Source organism: Notamacropus eugenii, chromosome X, assembly GCF_028372415.1.
Source record: "Notamacropus eugenii isolate mMacEug1 chromosome X, mMacEug1.pri_v2, whole genome shotgun sequence".
NCBI classification, from domain to species: domain Eukaryota; kingdom Metazoa; phylum Chordata; class Mammalia; order Diprotodontia; family Macropodidae; genus Notamacropus; species Notamacropus eugenii.
In genome coordinates, this window is record NC_092879.1 from 16,368,736 (window position 1) to 16,384,057 (window position 15,322).

General features: G+C 39.6%; 1 pseudogene; it reads left to right on the forward strand.

Annotated features, from left to right (window-relative positions):
• Positions 1–9,945: 9,945 nt before the first annotated feature.
• LOC140515735 (actin, cytoplasmic 1 pseudogene) lies at positions 9,946–11,051 on the forward strand (annotated as a pseudogene).
• Positions 11,052–15,322: the final 4,271 nt, after the last annotated feature.

Sequence of the window (15,322 nt, forward strand, 5' to 3'; positions counted from 1 at the left end):
GAACTGCCATTTAGGTTAAAACGCAATGAAGAGGGTTTTTTTAAAAAGACTCAGAGTGTAATGCCAGGAGTTGGACACGAGATGGCGGACTGGAAGTGTAATACCTGTTCTGACCACAAGGCGGTGCTTTCTTTTAACTAGTAAGCTTCAATATCCAGTTTGGTCACGAGATGTGAGCCTAAGGCTATATTTCTCAAAAGTGATTAATTGGTGCAAAAGTAATGAACACCTATTTTAAGGCAAGCCTCATTCTAGGAACTGGGCTTGCAAAGACAAAAAGAAATTACGCCTTGTTTTCAGAGCCATATAGCCTGTTGATGGAGAAAACAGGTAGAAATACAAGTATTTACAGAATAGAGAGATAAAGGGTAATTTGGGAGGGAACACATTATAATGAGGCTCGGGGAGAGGGGGGAGACCAAGTAAGACTTTATGTACCGGTACAAGGTAGGTTTGGAGGAGAGCTGGCGGAAGAGGAGGAGGGGACAGACACAGGGACAGACATAAAAAGATAGAGACAGAGAAGCAGAGACAAAGAGACAGAGACAGGACACAAAAAGACACAAAGAACATTTCTTAAGTACTATGTACCATATTTTGTCCTCAGTGGTGAAGCAAACAAACTATTCCTGCTCTTGGTTATCTTATATTCTAGTGGGAGAAGAGAAATTTGAAGGAGAACTGGAAGGGAGGAGTACATGGTTTCAATCCAGTATCTGAGAAGTGAGGGGGAGGCCTGGCTCCAAGCAAGAGAAGGCACAGGCTGACCTAACAGAAGATGATTTTAAAATTACACCCCAGATGCCTGGGAGGATGGTAGTGTCCTTGACAGTAAGATATTAGTTCATTAGAGGGGATGGACTTTGGGAAAAAAAGATACTGAGTTCTATTTTGAACATGTTGAGTTTGAGTTGCTGATATCTAGTTCAAAATTTCAGCTAGCTGTTTCTCCCCTCATCTGCTTCTTTCTTTCCTTTAAGAAGGAAGTGGAGATGTAGATACTCATGAGCATCATGGCTCTGTGGACCAAAGCATGTAATCTACCAACTGTAAGTCATATGAAAGCCAACCCCAACTCCAGAGAGAATGATCACCCTCACAGGAGGCTGATCCTACCCAGACTCATTTCCAGTTTTGAGAGTAATATCAGAAAAGATCTAGAGAGAAGAGAGAATCAAGTGGAAGAGCATGATTTACAGTGATGAAGGCTACAGAGATGTCAAAAAGGAGTACTGAGAAAAGGTCATTAGAGCTGGCAATTAAGAGATCATTGGTGAATTTAGAGAGAACATTTTCATTTGAATAATGGGATCAGTTTAAGAAATGTGTAAAAGCAAAGAAAATAGATGTACGACTTGTAGGTGACTCTCTCAAGCAATTCATACACAAAAGGAACAGTGTGTTCGTCCTTCGTTGCTGAAGAAGACCATGCTATCAGAGAAATAATGACATGACTTGCACTTGACTGTTTTGAGTGAGGGAGGGCTGTGCAGGTCACCAGTCTCACTTCTCCTCCAGAACCATCTGAATCCAATGACCAGATATTCATTAGGATGACTGGAGATGACCCAGGATGAGGCAGTTGGGGTGAAGTGACTTGCCCAAGGTCACACAGCTAGTGAGTGTCAAGTATCAGGTGAGATTTGAACTCAGATCCTCCTGATTCCTGCACTGGTGCTCTATCCACTGCACCACCTAGCTGCCCACATAAAAAGAAGGAGAGGCACAGAGCTATAACTGGTATGGGTGGATAGATCAATTAAAGATTTTTTGAGGATGGAGGAGATATAGTCCTATTAATAGGCATTGGGGAAACAGGAAGTAGACAGGGAGAGATTGAGAGAGTGGGGATGATAGAGATGGGTCTTCTCCTTGTCAAGGTAAATCCCTCTACATGCAAATGTGATGTCATTGAATTCCATCTCTTCATCTGAAACAGGGATGAAAGAGAGAGTGAAAGAAGAGATCTCAGTGATAGGAGATGAGGAAGAGGGGGAGAGAGTATACTCGCAGTGAATGGTTTCAAATTTTAAGTAAAAAAAAATTGACGAGGTTCTTAGCTTAGAAAGTAGGGGAGCCATGACAGGCTGGAGACGTCATGGAAGGGAGTGCTAGTCTGGTTGAGATTGTATAACTAATTTGTAGTGCACTCAGCATGGTTTTGTGATTTGCTGCAGTTTTGTTCAGTAGCATTTTAGTAGGCACTAAGACGTAACATGGTGGAAATAATCCCAAATCAGGGGTTGACAAGGCATGATTAGTGGTGATAGGATGAGGAGATGAGGGACTCAACCTCAGAGAAGAGAATAGTATAGACTTGAACTTGTTCACCAAGTGATCAAGATGTGGGAGGTATATGGAGCCAAGACAGGGTTGATGGCCTGGGAAAGAGCTCTTGTAAAGATTGCATTCGACAATGAGGACAAAGAACAACTTCTAATGTTACAAGGAAGAGAGAGGGGTGAACTAAAAAGAGATTATCATTAGAGCAAGGAATTTCAGAGTTCATGGACAAAAAACACTTGTGAGTGATAGCAAAATCAAGGATGTGGTCATCTCTGTGTGGAGCTGTGGTGAAGGAGAAAAGTAGGTCTTCAGAAATGAGTCAGGAAATTGGGAAGTAGGTGGGTTTGAGGGAGTATCGATAGAAATGTTAGTGTCCTCAAGTATAAAGGCAGGATCTGGGGAGGTTAGAAAAACTTTTAGCTATGTTCTGACCTCACTGAGAAAGGAAGGAGAGTGTACTAGAGGTTATTAGACAACAACCACTACAACCTTGATTATGTAATGAAAATAGATTGAATGCTATGAGTGACATAGTAGTAACTGTTTCTCCAGACAAAGGGAGAAACAGCTAGCTGGAATTTTGAACTAGATACACTCTATTGGCAACTCAAACTCAACATGTTCAACACAGAACTCAGTATCTTTTTTCCCAAAGCTCACCCCTCTTAATGAACTAATCTACTACTGGTAATCTCTATTCAAAAGAATAGAGATTACCAAGTGATAGTAATAGAGGGAGAGCCGGAAAGTGGATGTGGGCAACAAGTGGTATTCCAAGTCCCAACTACAACCAATGAGTCCAGGAATATGAGTGAAAGTGAAGTCAGTGCTGGGAAGTATAAACAGGGAAAGCTGTCACCAGGAGGGAGCCAGTTAAAGCCAAAAGATGGAGAAAATGAGAAGGAAAAGTATTTAAGATAAAACCTAGATTTTCTAAAGTTCATGGAGAAATGGATGGATAGGGTAGAGCCAAGATAGCTGAGAGAAAGCATTAGAGTCTAGCTTGCCCTCTCTCCTATCTCCTCAATAAAAACCTAGAGAATAGATCAGACTGACCAAGAAGAGTAAAAGTGAATCCTTTTACCAGCCTCGGGAAGCTAAAAGAGGCAAATAGAAATACTCTGATAGAGATACTCTGGGGAGGGGTTCTGGCGAGAAACACCTGTGGTGGTGGTAGAAGTACACTAGGGACAATATAAAGTATGGAAAGATAGTTCCTGACCTCAGAGCACTTATGGGCTAGTAGAAGGATATGACACAGTGAATTCTGGGAAGAAGGTGGAGTAGATCAGAAAATTCCAGACTCTCCAGATTTCTCCCACAAATGAAATAAAATAGTGCCTCAGGGTCAACATAGAGCAGTAAAAATAAATAAGAATAGGGGCAGAACAGGGGTCCTCCTGGGATAATCAGAGAAGATCTGAAGAAAATCCCAGGATGAGGTTTGGTCCCTGTAAAGAGTAAATCCCTCCAGTCTAGTTCCCCTTAAACAACAAGCAACAAACCCTGGTGTTAGGTGGGTTGGGAGGTTGCCTGGGCACTAACCACAGGAACTTTTACCCATGGGACAATGAGAGGAGTTGGGTGTTTGGGCTGAGGAAGATGAGGGAACCTCTGCTGACAAAGAACACCAGACCAAGCTGTGTTGTGGAGACATAGCCAGGGAAGAAGAAACCAGCACACACCCCATGAGTGCAGAAGCAGTGGAGCAGAAAGGGAGAACTGAAGGAGGATCTGAGACCAGAAGCACCATCTCCCATACCCCAGGGCTTGAAGTGATTTCAAAAATAAGCTGCTACAAATTTTTTAAAAAATGCCCAGGCAAAGGAGAAAGAATTCAACCATAGAAAGTTACTATGAGAATAGAGAAGACCAGGGCTCATCTTCAGAGGAGAATACTGAAGGAAAGAAACCCTCTTCTACCCCAAAGAGTAATGTCAAATGGTCAACTGTCCAAAAAGAATTCATAGAAAAACTTAAAAACATTTATCATTTTCCTGTTCTGTCATGTTTGCCAATCTTATAGGTGTGATGTGGTACCTCAGAGTTGTTTTGATTTGCATCTCTCTAATCAAAAGTGATTTAGAGCATTTTTTCATATGATTATTGATATCTTTAATTTCTTCCTCTGAAAACTGCATGTTCATATTCTTTGATCATTTATCAACTGGGGAATGACTTGTATTATTGTACATTTGACTCAGTTCTCTATATATTCTAGAAATGAGGTCTTTATCCCAGAGATTAGCTGTAAAAATTCTTTCCCAATTTACTACATCCCTCTGAATTTTGGTTGCATTGGGTTTGGTTGCACAAAAACTTTTCAGTTTAATGTAATCAAAATTATCCACATTGCATTTCATAATGCTTTCTATCTCTTCTTTAGTAAAAAAATTCTCCCCTTCTCCATAAATCTGATAAATACACTATTCCTTGCTCCTCCAGTTTGTCCATGGTATCAATCTTTATACCTAGATTGTGTACCCATTTGGACTTTACTATTATGTAGAGTGTCAGGCATGGGTCTATGCCTAGTTTCCACCACATTGTTATCCAGTTTTCCCAGCAATTTTTGTCAAACAGTGAGTTCTCATCCCAGAAGATGGAGTCCTTGGGTTTGTCAAACAGGAGGTTGCTATATTCCTTGCCTACTGTGTCTTGAGTGCCTAGTCTATTCCACTTGTCTACCTCTCTGTTTCTTAGCCAGTACCAAGTGGTTTTGATAATTGCTGCTTTATAATACAGTTTGAGATCTGGTACAGCTAGGCCACTTTCCCTAGCATTTCTTTTCATTGATCCGTTGGATATTCTGGACTTTTCGTTCTTCCAGATGAATTTTGATATTATTTTATCCAGCTCTAGAAAATAATTATCTAATAGTTTAATTGGTATGGCACTAAATAAGTAAATTAATTTAAGTAGAATTGTCATTTTTCTTATATTAGCTCAGCCAACCCATGAGCAACTGATGTTTTTCCACTTACTTAAATCTGACTTTATTTGTGCAAAAAGTGGTTTGTAATTGAGTTCATATAGTCCCTGGGTTTGTTTTGGCAGGTAAACTTCCAAGTATTTTATAGTGTCTACCCTAGCTTTAAATGGGATTTCTCTTTCTATCTCTTGCTGTTGGACTTTGTTGCTAATATAGAGGAATGCAGAAGATCTGTGCGGGTTTATTTTGTAACCTGCAACTTTAGTTGAAGATTTGTCCTACAAGAACCAAGAGGAATATGAGGTACATACCAAAGACTGATTACAACGGATTCAATAAAGACAGACTATTTGCCTTTTACATATGGAAAATGTAAAACATATATATCTAAGATTATTATTATTAATTCGGTAGTTCATAAGAAAGATTGGGGTAGACCTGAATATAATATGACTTTAAAAAGTGAAGCCATTTAGGTACAGCTAAAATGATTATTTATTTTATACAAATGAGGTACAAGAAGAACTGACACAGGAGAATTAGATGGGGGAGGAGGGCTGATATTTCTGGAAATCTACTTTCATTGGGAATGGGTTCAAGAGGGAACAATACCTATATATCTAGATGAGTATAAAAGTCTTCTAAATTCAGAAAAAAATAAAATGCTAAAGGGATAGGGAGGGTGAGGAGGAAAAGGGAGGGATCGCTAGAGGGAAAGGTGAGGGAATAGGTTAAAGGCGGGTATAGAAGGGTGTTTAGATTGATGGAAATGGGAGGATAAGGGAGGGATCCTTGGAAGGGGGTAGGTTAAGTAATAGGAGAGCAAGGTAGTGGGTAAAAGTAAAGTAGAGGAGTTGGGGGGGATAGGGAATAAGAGATATGTACAAATATAAAATAAAGATCAGGAATAGAATTTGTTAAGGAAAAAGGAGTAGGGAGTAATCATGATCACAAACAAAGTTAAGGCTAAAATAAATTTAATCAAAAGAGAAAAATAGGAAAACTATACTACATGTCAGCCATATTCATCAATGTTGTTTTCGACTATTTAAAACAACTAAACAGTATAAGGTGGGAATATTGCTGTGGCATAAGAAATGACAAGTTGGTGGACTTGAAAAAATATGGAAAGACTTAGACTTATGAAGGAAGATGCTATCCACCTTCAGAGAAACAAAGGATAAATAAATATAATACAATCTTACGTAGATACATATGAAAATATATATCTATATGTGACAATGATTATTGATATCTAAGTATATGTGTATGCAAGTAAGTGTATGTATGTATGTATGGGTATATGTGTGTGTGTATATATATACATATATATATATATCTTTGGGCGTATATGTCTATATATGTATGTATATATGGGTATGTATGTGTATATACATATATACTTAATTATAGTCTTCTGTGGGTGGAGGAGGAAGCGGGGTGGGGGGGATGCTGTGGAGGAGGACAAAATAAAAAGTTCACAGCAGAAAACGAAAGAAAATTTGCAAGGAAGCAAAGAAAAGATGGATAGCTCTCAAAAAATACATAGCATTTATGTATGAAAGAAAGCATAGGCTTTCTTGAAGTGGAAATTCATTTCTGTATTTTGAATCCTTTTTCATGTTCTGCTGTGTACATGGCAAGGCTTTTTTTTTCTTTTTTTATTTTGTATTATTTTAGTTTTAATATTTAAGTTTTTTTCTTTTGTTATTTTGTATTTAAGTTTAAAATTTTTTAAATTTACAAATAATAAAAAAAGGATAAAGCAAGCACAACTCCAATACTCAATATTACATTATAAGTAGCTAGAGAGATAGAAAACCAAGTGCTGTGTGAGCTGAGACATGGATGGATGGGAGCATTGGGCATCTCTCATGGTCCCCTTGCTCCCTCCCTATGTGACTCCAGGAAAGGCAGCATTCAGATAAACCCACTACAGGCCCCTTGGGGGGTAAAATGAGTCCCAGAGGGTACTATGGGTGCAGGGGACCTGACCCATGACCCAGATGTAATTGGAGCAGGGTAGCTGGGTTGAGAATTCATTCACCTTGCCCAGACTCAGCTCTTCTTGGCTTGTAGCTCCCTGAGTATTTCCAAGGACTGGGAGTGGATATCTGGGCAAGGGTGGGGGGGTTGGTGCTAGAGATGCCTGGGGAGCAAGAGATGCCAGGAAATCCACCCAATGCCCACCTGAGGTTCAGGTGCCTCAGCAGGGACCACAAGTGGTCACAAAACACATACTAGAATTTCTCCCAAATCACTGCCACAACTAGTCACTACTGGACCGTCACCTTCCAGAACCCTGGACTCTGGAAATGTCTTGTCCAGTGGGAGGTGGGCTTAGAAGAATCTATGGGTTTTATTCCAGACTTCAGGGTTAGATCACCAGGACTTGCTGGTTGGGGTTCTCCCAAAATGAAAGCATTAGACTAATGTGGTTTTCTCTTCTGGAGGGGGTAGTTGGATGGAGGAGAGAGATGGGAGTGGGGTCTGAATGGGCTAGCAAGTTTTTATTGGATAAAGAACTAAAAGGAACCTCAAAGGTCATATGGTTTAACCTTTTCATTTGAGAGAAAGGATAACTGAGGTCAAGAGGATGGGAGGAATACAAAAAGACCTTCTAGAAGAATATTCAGGTTACATTTATCTTTCTTTTATCCGTAAGCCCTTCAGTAGAAGGAGCACAAATATTCCATAGAGTTGGATCTTTCCTTAGCCCTGCCAGAGAGTGAATCAGATTTTGTCTAAATACATGAGACATAAATGTCACTTAGAAGCTAACTGTAATTTTAATGCCTCAGACAAGACAAATCCTTTCTTGAGTTGGCCTTTTCATGAGTGCTGCCCTATGTATGGGGTATGACGTGTGAATTGCTAATTAATTTATGGAATAATTAGTGGCAACTAAGGGAATGGGAGTACAAGAGGATCCCTCTGGGTCAAGTGGGAGGCAGATGTGCTCGGTTCTTTTGATACTTTCTAGGAAAGACCACAATGGCCCCAAGAGGTGAGTAAAACCTCAATCAGACTTTAATAAGACACTGAGGGTACAGAGACAAAGTATTTGGGGTGTACAAAGTGGGAATGGGGGATGGTGTGATGGAGAAAGGTAGGCTGTGTGGGGAAGCACTTGGCAGCATGAACTCAGATGAAAATTGAGAGTTCAGAGGACAAGATTTTAAATTCTCATTGTTATAGGATTTTGGTGGGGGACAGACTAGCCACCTTAGGGCTAGTTCACTAACAAAACCATGTCATCTCAAAGTTATCAGGAACACCCAAATAAAGTCTTACTTTGGATATTGGGAGCTTGTCTTTTAGGGCAGTTAGTAGAACCAAAGAGTACTGACAGTAAGGTTGAAGGGTTTCCCTTGACTTAGCACATAGTCTCAGGATGTGACTTTATTTCATTTATGAGGCAGTTTGCAAATAACTATTATGCTCCTTTGATCTGTGAGACAGTCTGTAAGTGATTTCTAGATTCTCTTTTTTGATTTTACTCCCTGCTATTGCTACTTTATACTGGCTGCTTATAAACTTAATATACTAACTAGAAGTAAGGGGGTGGGGGTCTAGAACAAGATACTGTTTTAACACCACATGCATATGAAGGATACAAAATATGGGCACCATGAGTAGGCAACATTTTTCCAAGGTCAAGATAAACTTGAAAGATCTGTTTTGATTGCATTATAATTTCCATATTCACCACTGAAGATTATGAGGTAACTTGCATTTATTATAAAATTATAATTATTGAGTCCATGTGGACTATGTTACTTTTTTTTAAAATTAGCTTAGTTATTAAACTCTAGAAAGCTCTGCCATTGTCTAGTGTTCACCTTATTCCCTAGCATGTAATATAATAAAATAATTGAATTGTTAATTTAAAAAAAAAGGAGGACAGGGACATGGTCAAGGTCACAGAGCCAGTAAGGGACAGACCAAAGTCTTGAGCCTGGGTCTCTCTTGCCTGCCAGGCTAGCTGGCTTCCATTTTGGCCTCTCTTTCCTCTGAAAATCAAACTTCATGGGCTGAAGGTCCCTGGGAAGGCAGTCCCCAGAAATAAGTGATCACCTTCAGTGAGATTTGGGCAAGTTACCCGCAGAGCTAGGGGTTTAGGGAATCTCCAGTTATGACTGTGGGTCCTGAAGGACAAAAAAAAAAGCCCCTGGGCTTTGGGGCAGCCTAGAACACACACTTACCAGGGTGAACCTCAGTAAATCTCATACCTTCCCTGAATGAGTTTCTTCCATTTGTGACATAACGGGGATGACCCCCACAAAATTCACTTATAACCCTACTCGTACATTTTTCCAGGACTTAGAGGGGGAAGCCTAGGCAAGGTTCTTGTTTCCTGCTCCTGAAAAAATCCACTGTCTAGTGGAGGAGAAAGGGGTGCCTTTGACATGGTGAATAAGGTATTGGTGACAAAGAGTTGAGCAGAAGAGAGAGACCTTTGTGATAGAGGGGTCAGGAGAGGTTTCATGGAGGGGGTCAGCATCAAATCTGGGCTTTCAGTGAGATGGGAAAGAAGGTGAAAATTGTTGACAGCACAGAGGTGGAGATTTTAGGCAGAGCAGAGGGCCCAGCCTGGGTCTCAGAAGAGCACTATGGAAGCTGTGAGCTCTGCAACCCAGCATGCACTCTCCTCCCCCAACCTCCAGGTGCGACACCACCTCCTCTCTCTCTCTTAAGGGTTTAAACTTTCCACTTCAAAGTTCTCCATGGATGATGATATTGCTGCTCTCTTTGTTGACAATGGCTCTGGAATGTGCAAAGCTGGTTTTGCAGGAGATGATGCACCTCAGGCCATCTTCCCTTCCATTGTTGGGCGCACACATCAGGGTGTGATGGTGGGTATGGGACAGAAAGACAGCTACGTGGGGGATGAAGCCCAGAGCAAGACCCTGAAGTACCCCACTGAACTGAGGTCACCAACTGGGATGATGTGGAGAAGATCTGGCATCATACTTTCTACAGCGAGCTCCGTGTGACCCCTGAAGAGCACCCTGTGCTGCTCACAGAAGCCCACCTGAACCCCAAAGCCAACAGAGAAAAGATGACTCAAATTATGTTTCAGATCTTCAACACCCCAGCCATGTACGTTGCCATCCAAGTTGTGCTGTCCCTGTATGCCTCCTATTGTACCAATGGTATTATGATGGACGCTGGTGATGGTGTGACCCACATTGCGCCCATCTATGAAGGTTATGCCCTTCCCCATGCCATTCTCTGTTTGGATCTGGCTGGCCATAATCTGATAGACTACCTCATGAAAATCCTGACTAAGAGAGGGTACAGTTTCACTCCCACAGCTGAGATGGAAATCGTGCATGACATCAAGGAAAAGCTGTGTTATGTCACCCTAGACTTTGAGCAGGAGACGGCTACTGCTGCATCTAACTCCTTTCTAGAAAAGAGCTATGAGCTCCCTGATGGTCAGGTTATCACCATTGACAACCAGAGGATCCAGAGCCCAGAAACTCTCTTCCAGCCATTTTTCTTAGGTATGGAATCCTGTGGAATCCACGAAACTACCTTCAACTCAATCATGAAGTGTGATGTTGACATCTGTAAGGATTTGTATGCCAATACTGTATTGTCTGGTGGTACCACCATGTACCCAGGCATTGCCGACAGGATGCCGAAGGAGATTGCAGCCCTAACTCCCAGCACAATGAAAATCAAGATCATTGCCCCACCTGAGTGCAAATACTCTGTCTGGATTGGAGGTTCCATCCTGGCATCTCTTTCCACCTTCCAGCAGATGTGGATCAGCAAACAGGAGTATGAATCTGGGCCCTCCATTATCCACTGCAAATGCTTCTAAATGAACTGTGTGGGGGTTTTTTGGTTTTTTTTGTCAAAAGGGTGTGACATGATAATCGCCCCCATAAATAGATGAGATTGGCATGGCTTTATTTGGTTTTTGTTTAGTTTTGTTTTTTCACTCTTGACTCAGGATTTGAAAACTATAACTAGGTGATGAACAGTTCTACAGTGCATCTTCAGGACTCTGATTGTTCATTTGGTTTTTTTTTAATACTCATTCCAAATATTATATAATGCATTGTTACAGAGTGATGAGCCTCCACGAAGGTTGTCCTCTGCTAGAGCAAAGGAGCTAAGTAACAAATCCACATGGGGAGGGAAGAGGGGAGAAGGTACTAGTATTGCTTTACATGTAAATTAATGTAATCCTTTAAAAATACTTTTTGTGTCTTCCGCCTTAATACTTGTTCCTTTTTTTTAAATTGTCAGTCATATTGAATGGCCCCCTAAATTCCCTCCCTGCCCCTAACATAGATGTGAATGAAAACTTTACAATCTCCCTGAGAGTTTTATGAGATTGGTGTCAGTGGGGAAGGGAGGAGCTTTATCTGTACACTGACTTAAGACCAGTTCAAATAAAAATGCACATGTTAAACAAAAAAAAGAAGGGGACTATGGGAATCAGGATGGGCAAGGGAGTCCAAATAGTCCCTTGGCCAGAGCTCATGTGCCCTTTCCTTTCCCACCCTGGGCAGGTCTGTCAAGTTCTGCCAACCAGAAGAAGGATTCTTCCCCAGCTTATGGAGATCATTCTCATAGATATCAGTCACAAGATTATCTCCTTGCTGCAAACAGCCTGAAAAAGATGAAGGCAGAAGCTAAATCCAATTGTTTGTCAAAAAGATGCCAGAAATCTAGGCCAATTTCTCTGTTCACCAGGAATGCTACAGGTACTTCAGCAGCAGCTCCAGCTGCTGGACAGTTAGGTTCCTAAATTATTAGAGAAGAGACTGATGTTAGTATAAGATAAAAGAAAGCAAAACAGAAAGAGAGGTAGCCTATGATAAAAATCCCTGTGACTTGATCATTATTTTTAAATTTTTTTTAATAATGTTGATATTATAAATTGATATTATAAATTATTTTGATTCACATCAGTTCATATAAATCTTGCATTTCTCTTTTTTTCCACATTAAATCTTGTTTTTTCAATTGACAAGAGTTTGCCATCACCTCACCAGTCCCCCCTCCCCCAAAAAAAGAATCAACCCAGAAAATAAAATAAAACTTTTGCAACAAATTTGCACAATCAAGTAAAACATATTGACCCACTGTTTGTGTCCAGGATGCTGTGTTTCATTTTGCATATCAACTCAGTCACCTTTATACTGGGCAAATTCTAACCCATCAGTCATATGAAATTGTGCATTGATAGTTCTTAAGTTTTTCAAAATTGTTCACTTTTACAGGATTTTTATTGTAGTACAAATTCTTTTTCAGGTTCTTTTTACTTCATTTTGCATCAGTTCAAATGAGGTTCCAGTGTCACTCACTTCCCCACACCTTGCTTACCTAGACTTCCACTGGTGAGATAAGTTTCCTATTCTTACTTTTTTCTTCCCTATGTTTCTACCTCCCCTTCCCCTGTCTTTTCTTTATTCTTTGAAAACATAACAAAAATCAGTCCCAGGGCCTCCATATTACTATATTCAGCTCACTATATGACTGCTGCTGACATTACTGTTCTTATTTTTTATTATTAATTTATTTAGTTTAGTCTACAACATTCATTTCCACAAGATTTTGAGTTCCACATTTTCTCCCTATCTCTCCCCTCCCCCCACCCCGAGATGACATACATGTCTTCTGATTACCCCTTCCCCCAGTCTGCCCTCCCTCCTTTCACCCCACCCCCCCTCCTACCTCCCTTCCTCTCACTTTCTTGTATGGCAAGATAGATTTCTATACCCCATTGCCTGTACATTTTATTTCCCAGTTGCATGTAAAAACAATTTTTAACAATTGTTTTTAAAATTTTGAGTTCCAAATTCCCTCCCTTCTTTTCTCCCCACCCACCCTCATTGAGAAGGCATGGAATTCAATATAGGTTATATATGTGTAGTGATATAAAACACTTCAGTAATAGTCATGTTGGGAAATACTAACTATATTTGTCTCCATTCTATTCCACCCCTGTTCTCTCCTTTAACTCTGTCCCTTTTCAAAAATACTTGCTTCCTGCTACCCCTTCCCCCAATCTGCCCTCCCTTCTATCATCTTGTCCCCTTATCGCCTTCCCCCTACCTTCCTGCAGAGTAAGATATCCAATTGAGTGTGTATGTTATTCCCTCCTTAAGCAAAATCCAATGAGAGTAAGTTTCACTCATTCACTCTCACCTTCTCCCTCTTCCTGTCCATTGTAAAAGGCTTTTCTTGCCTCTTTTATGTGAGATAATTTACTCCATTCTACCTCTCCCTTTCTCCTTCTCCCACTGCATTCCTCGCTCATCCCTTAATTTTATTTTGTAGATATCAACCCTACATATTCAACTCACCCTGTTCTCTCTCTCTCTCCCTCTCTCTCAGCTGGTTCAATATCAGAAAAACTATCAGCATTATTGATCATATCAACAACAAAACTAACAGAAACCATGTGATTATCTCAATAGATGCAGAAAAAGCTTTTGACAAAATACAGCACTCATTCCTATTGAAAACAATGAAGAACATAGGAATGATTGATTGGAGCTTTCCATAAAAATAATAAGCAATATCTACCTAAAACCATAAGCAAGCATTATATGCAATGGAGATATGCTAGATGCATTTCCAATAAGATCAGGTGTGAAACAAGGATGTCCATTATCACCACTGTTATTCAATATGGTATGAGAAATATTAACTTTAGCAATAAGAGAAAAAAAGAAATTGAAGGAATTAGAATAGGCAAAGAAGAAACTAAGTTATTACTCTTTGCAGATGATGTGATAACATACTTAGAGAATCATAGAGAATCAAGTAAAAAACTATTTGAAATAATAAACAACTTTGACAAAGTTGCAGGTTACAAAATAAAACCTCATAAAAAATCTGCATTTCTATATATTACTAACAAAAGCAACAGCAAGAGATAGAAAGAGAAATCCCATTTAAAGCTATGGTAGACACTATAAAACATGTGGGAGTGTACCTGCCAAAACAATCTCAAGGACTATATGAACATAACTACAAAACATTTTTCACACAAATAAAGTGAGATTCAAGTAAGTGGAAAAACATCAGTTGCTCATGGATAGGCAGAGCTAACATAATAAAATAGCAATTCTACCTAAATTAATTTACTTATTCAGTGCCATACCAATCAAACTACCAGATAATTATTTTCTAGAGCTAGAAAAATAATATCAAAATTCATCTGAAAGAACAAAAGTTTCAGAATATCAAGGGAATTAATGAAAAGAAATGTTAGGGAAGGAGGCCTAGCCCTACCAGATCTAAAATTGTATTATAAAGCAGCAATCATCAAAACCACTTGGTACCAGCTAAGAAATAGAAGGGTAGACCAGTGGAATAGATTAGGTATTCAAGACACAGCAGTCAATGAATATAACATATAGCAATCTAGTATTTGATAAACCCAAGGACTCCATCTTCTGGGATGAGAACTCACCATTTGACAAAAACTGCTGGAAAAACTGGATAACAGTGTGACAAGAAACTAGGCATAGACCAATACCTGACACCATATACAAGAATAAAGTTCAAATGGATACATGATCTAGGTATAAAGATTGATACTATAAACAAATTAGAGGAACAAGGAATAATATATTTGTCAGATTTACAGAGAATGGAGAAATTTTTGACCAAACAAGAGATAGAAAACATTATGAAGTGCAAAGTGGATAATTTTGATTACATTAAATTCAAAAGTTTTTGCACAAACCCAATGGAACCAAGATTAGCAGGGAAGCAGAAAACTTGGAAAGAAGTTTTGCAACTAGTGTCTGAGATAAAGGCCTCATTTCCAAAATATATAGAGAACTGAGTCAAATGTACAAGAATATAAGTCATTCCCCAATGGATAAATGGTCAAAGGATATGAACAGGCAGTTTTCAGAGGAAGAAATTAAAAGCTATCTATAATCAATGAAAAAATACTCTAAATCACTGTTGATTAGAGAGATGCAAATCAAAACAACTCTGAGATACTACATCACACCTATCAGATTCCTAACACGACAAAACAGGAAGATGATTAATCTTGAAGAAAATGTGGGAGAGTTGGAACACTAATTCATTGTTGGTGATCCAACTGATCCAACCATT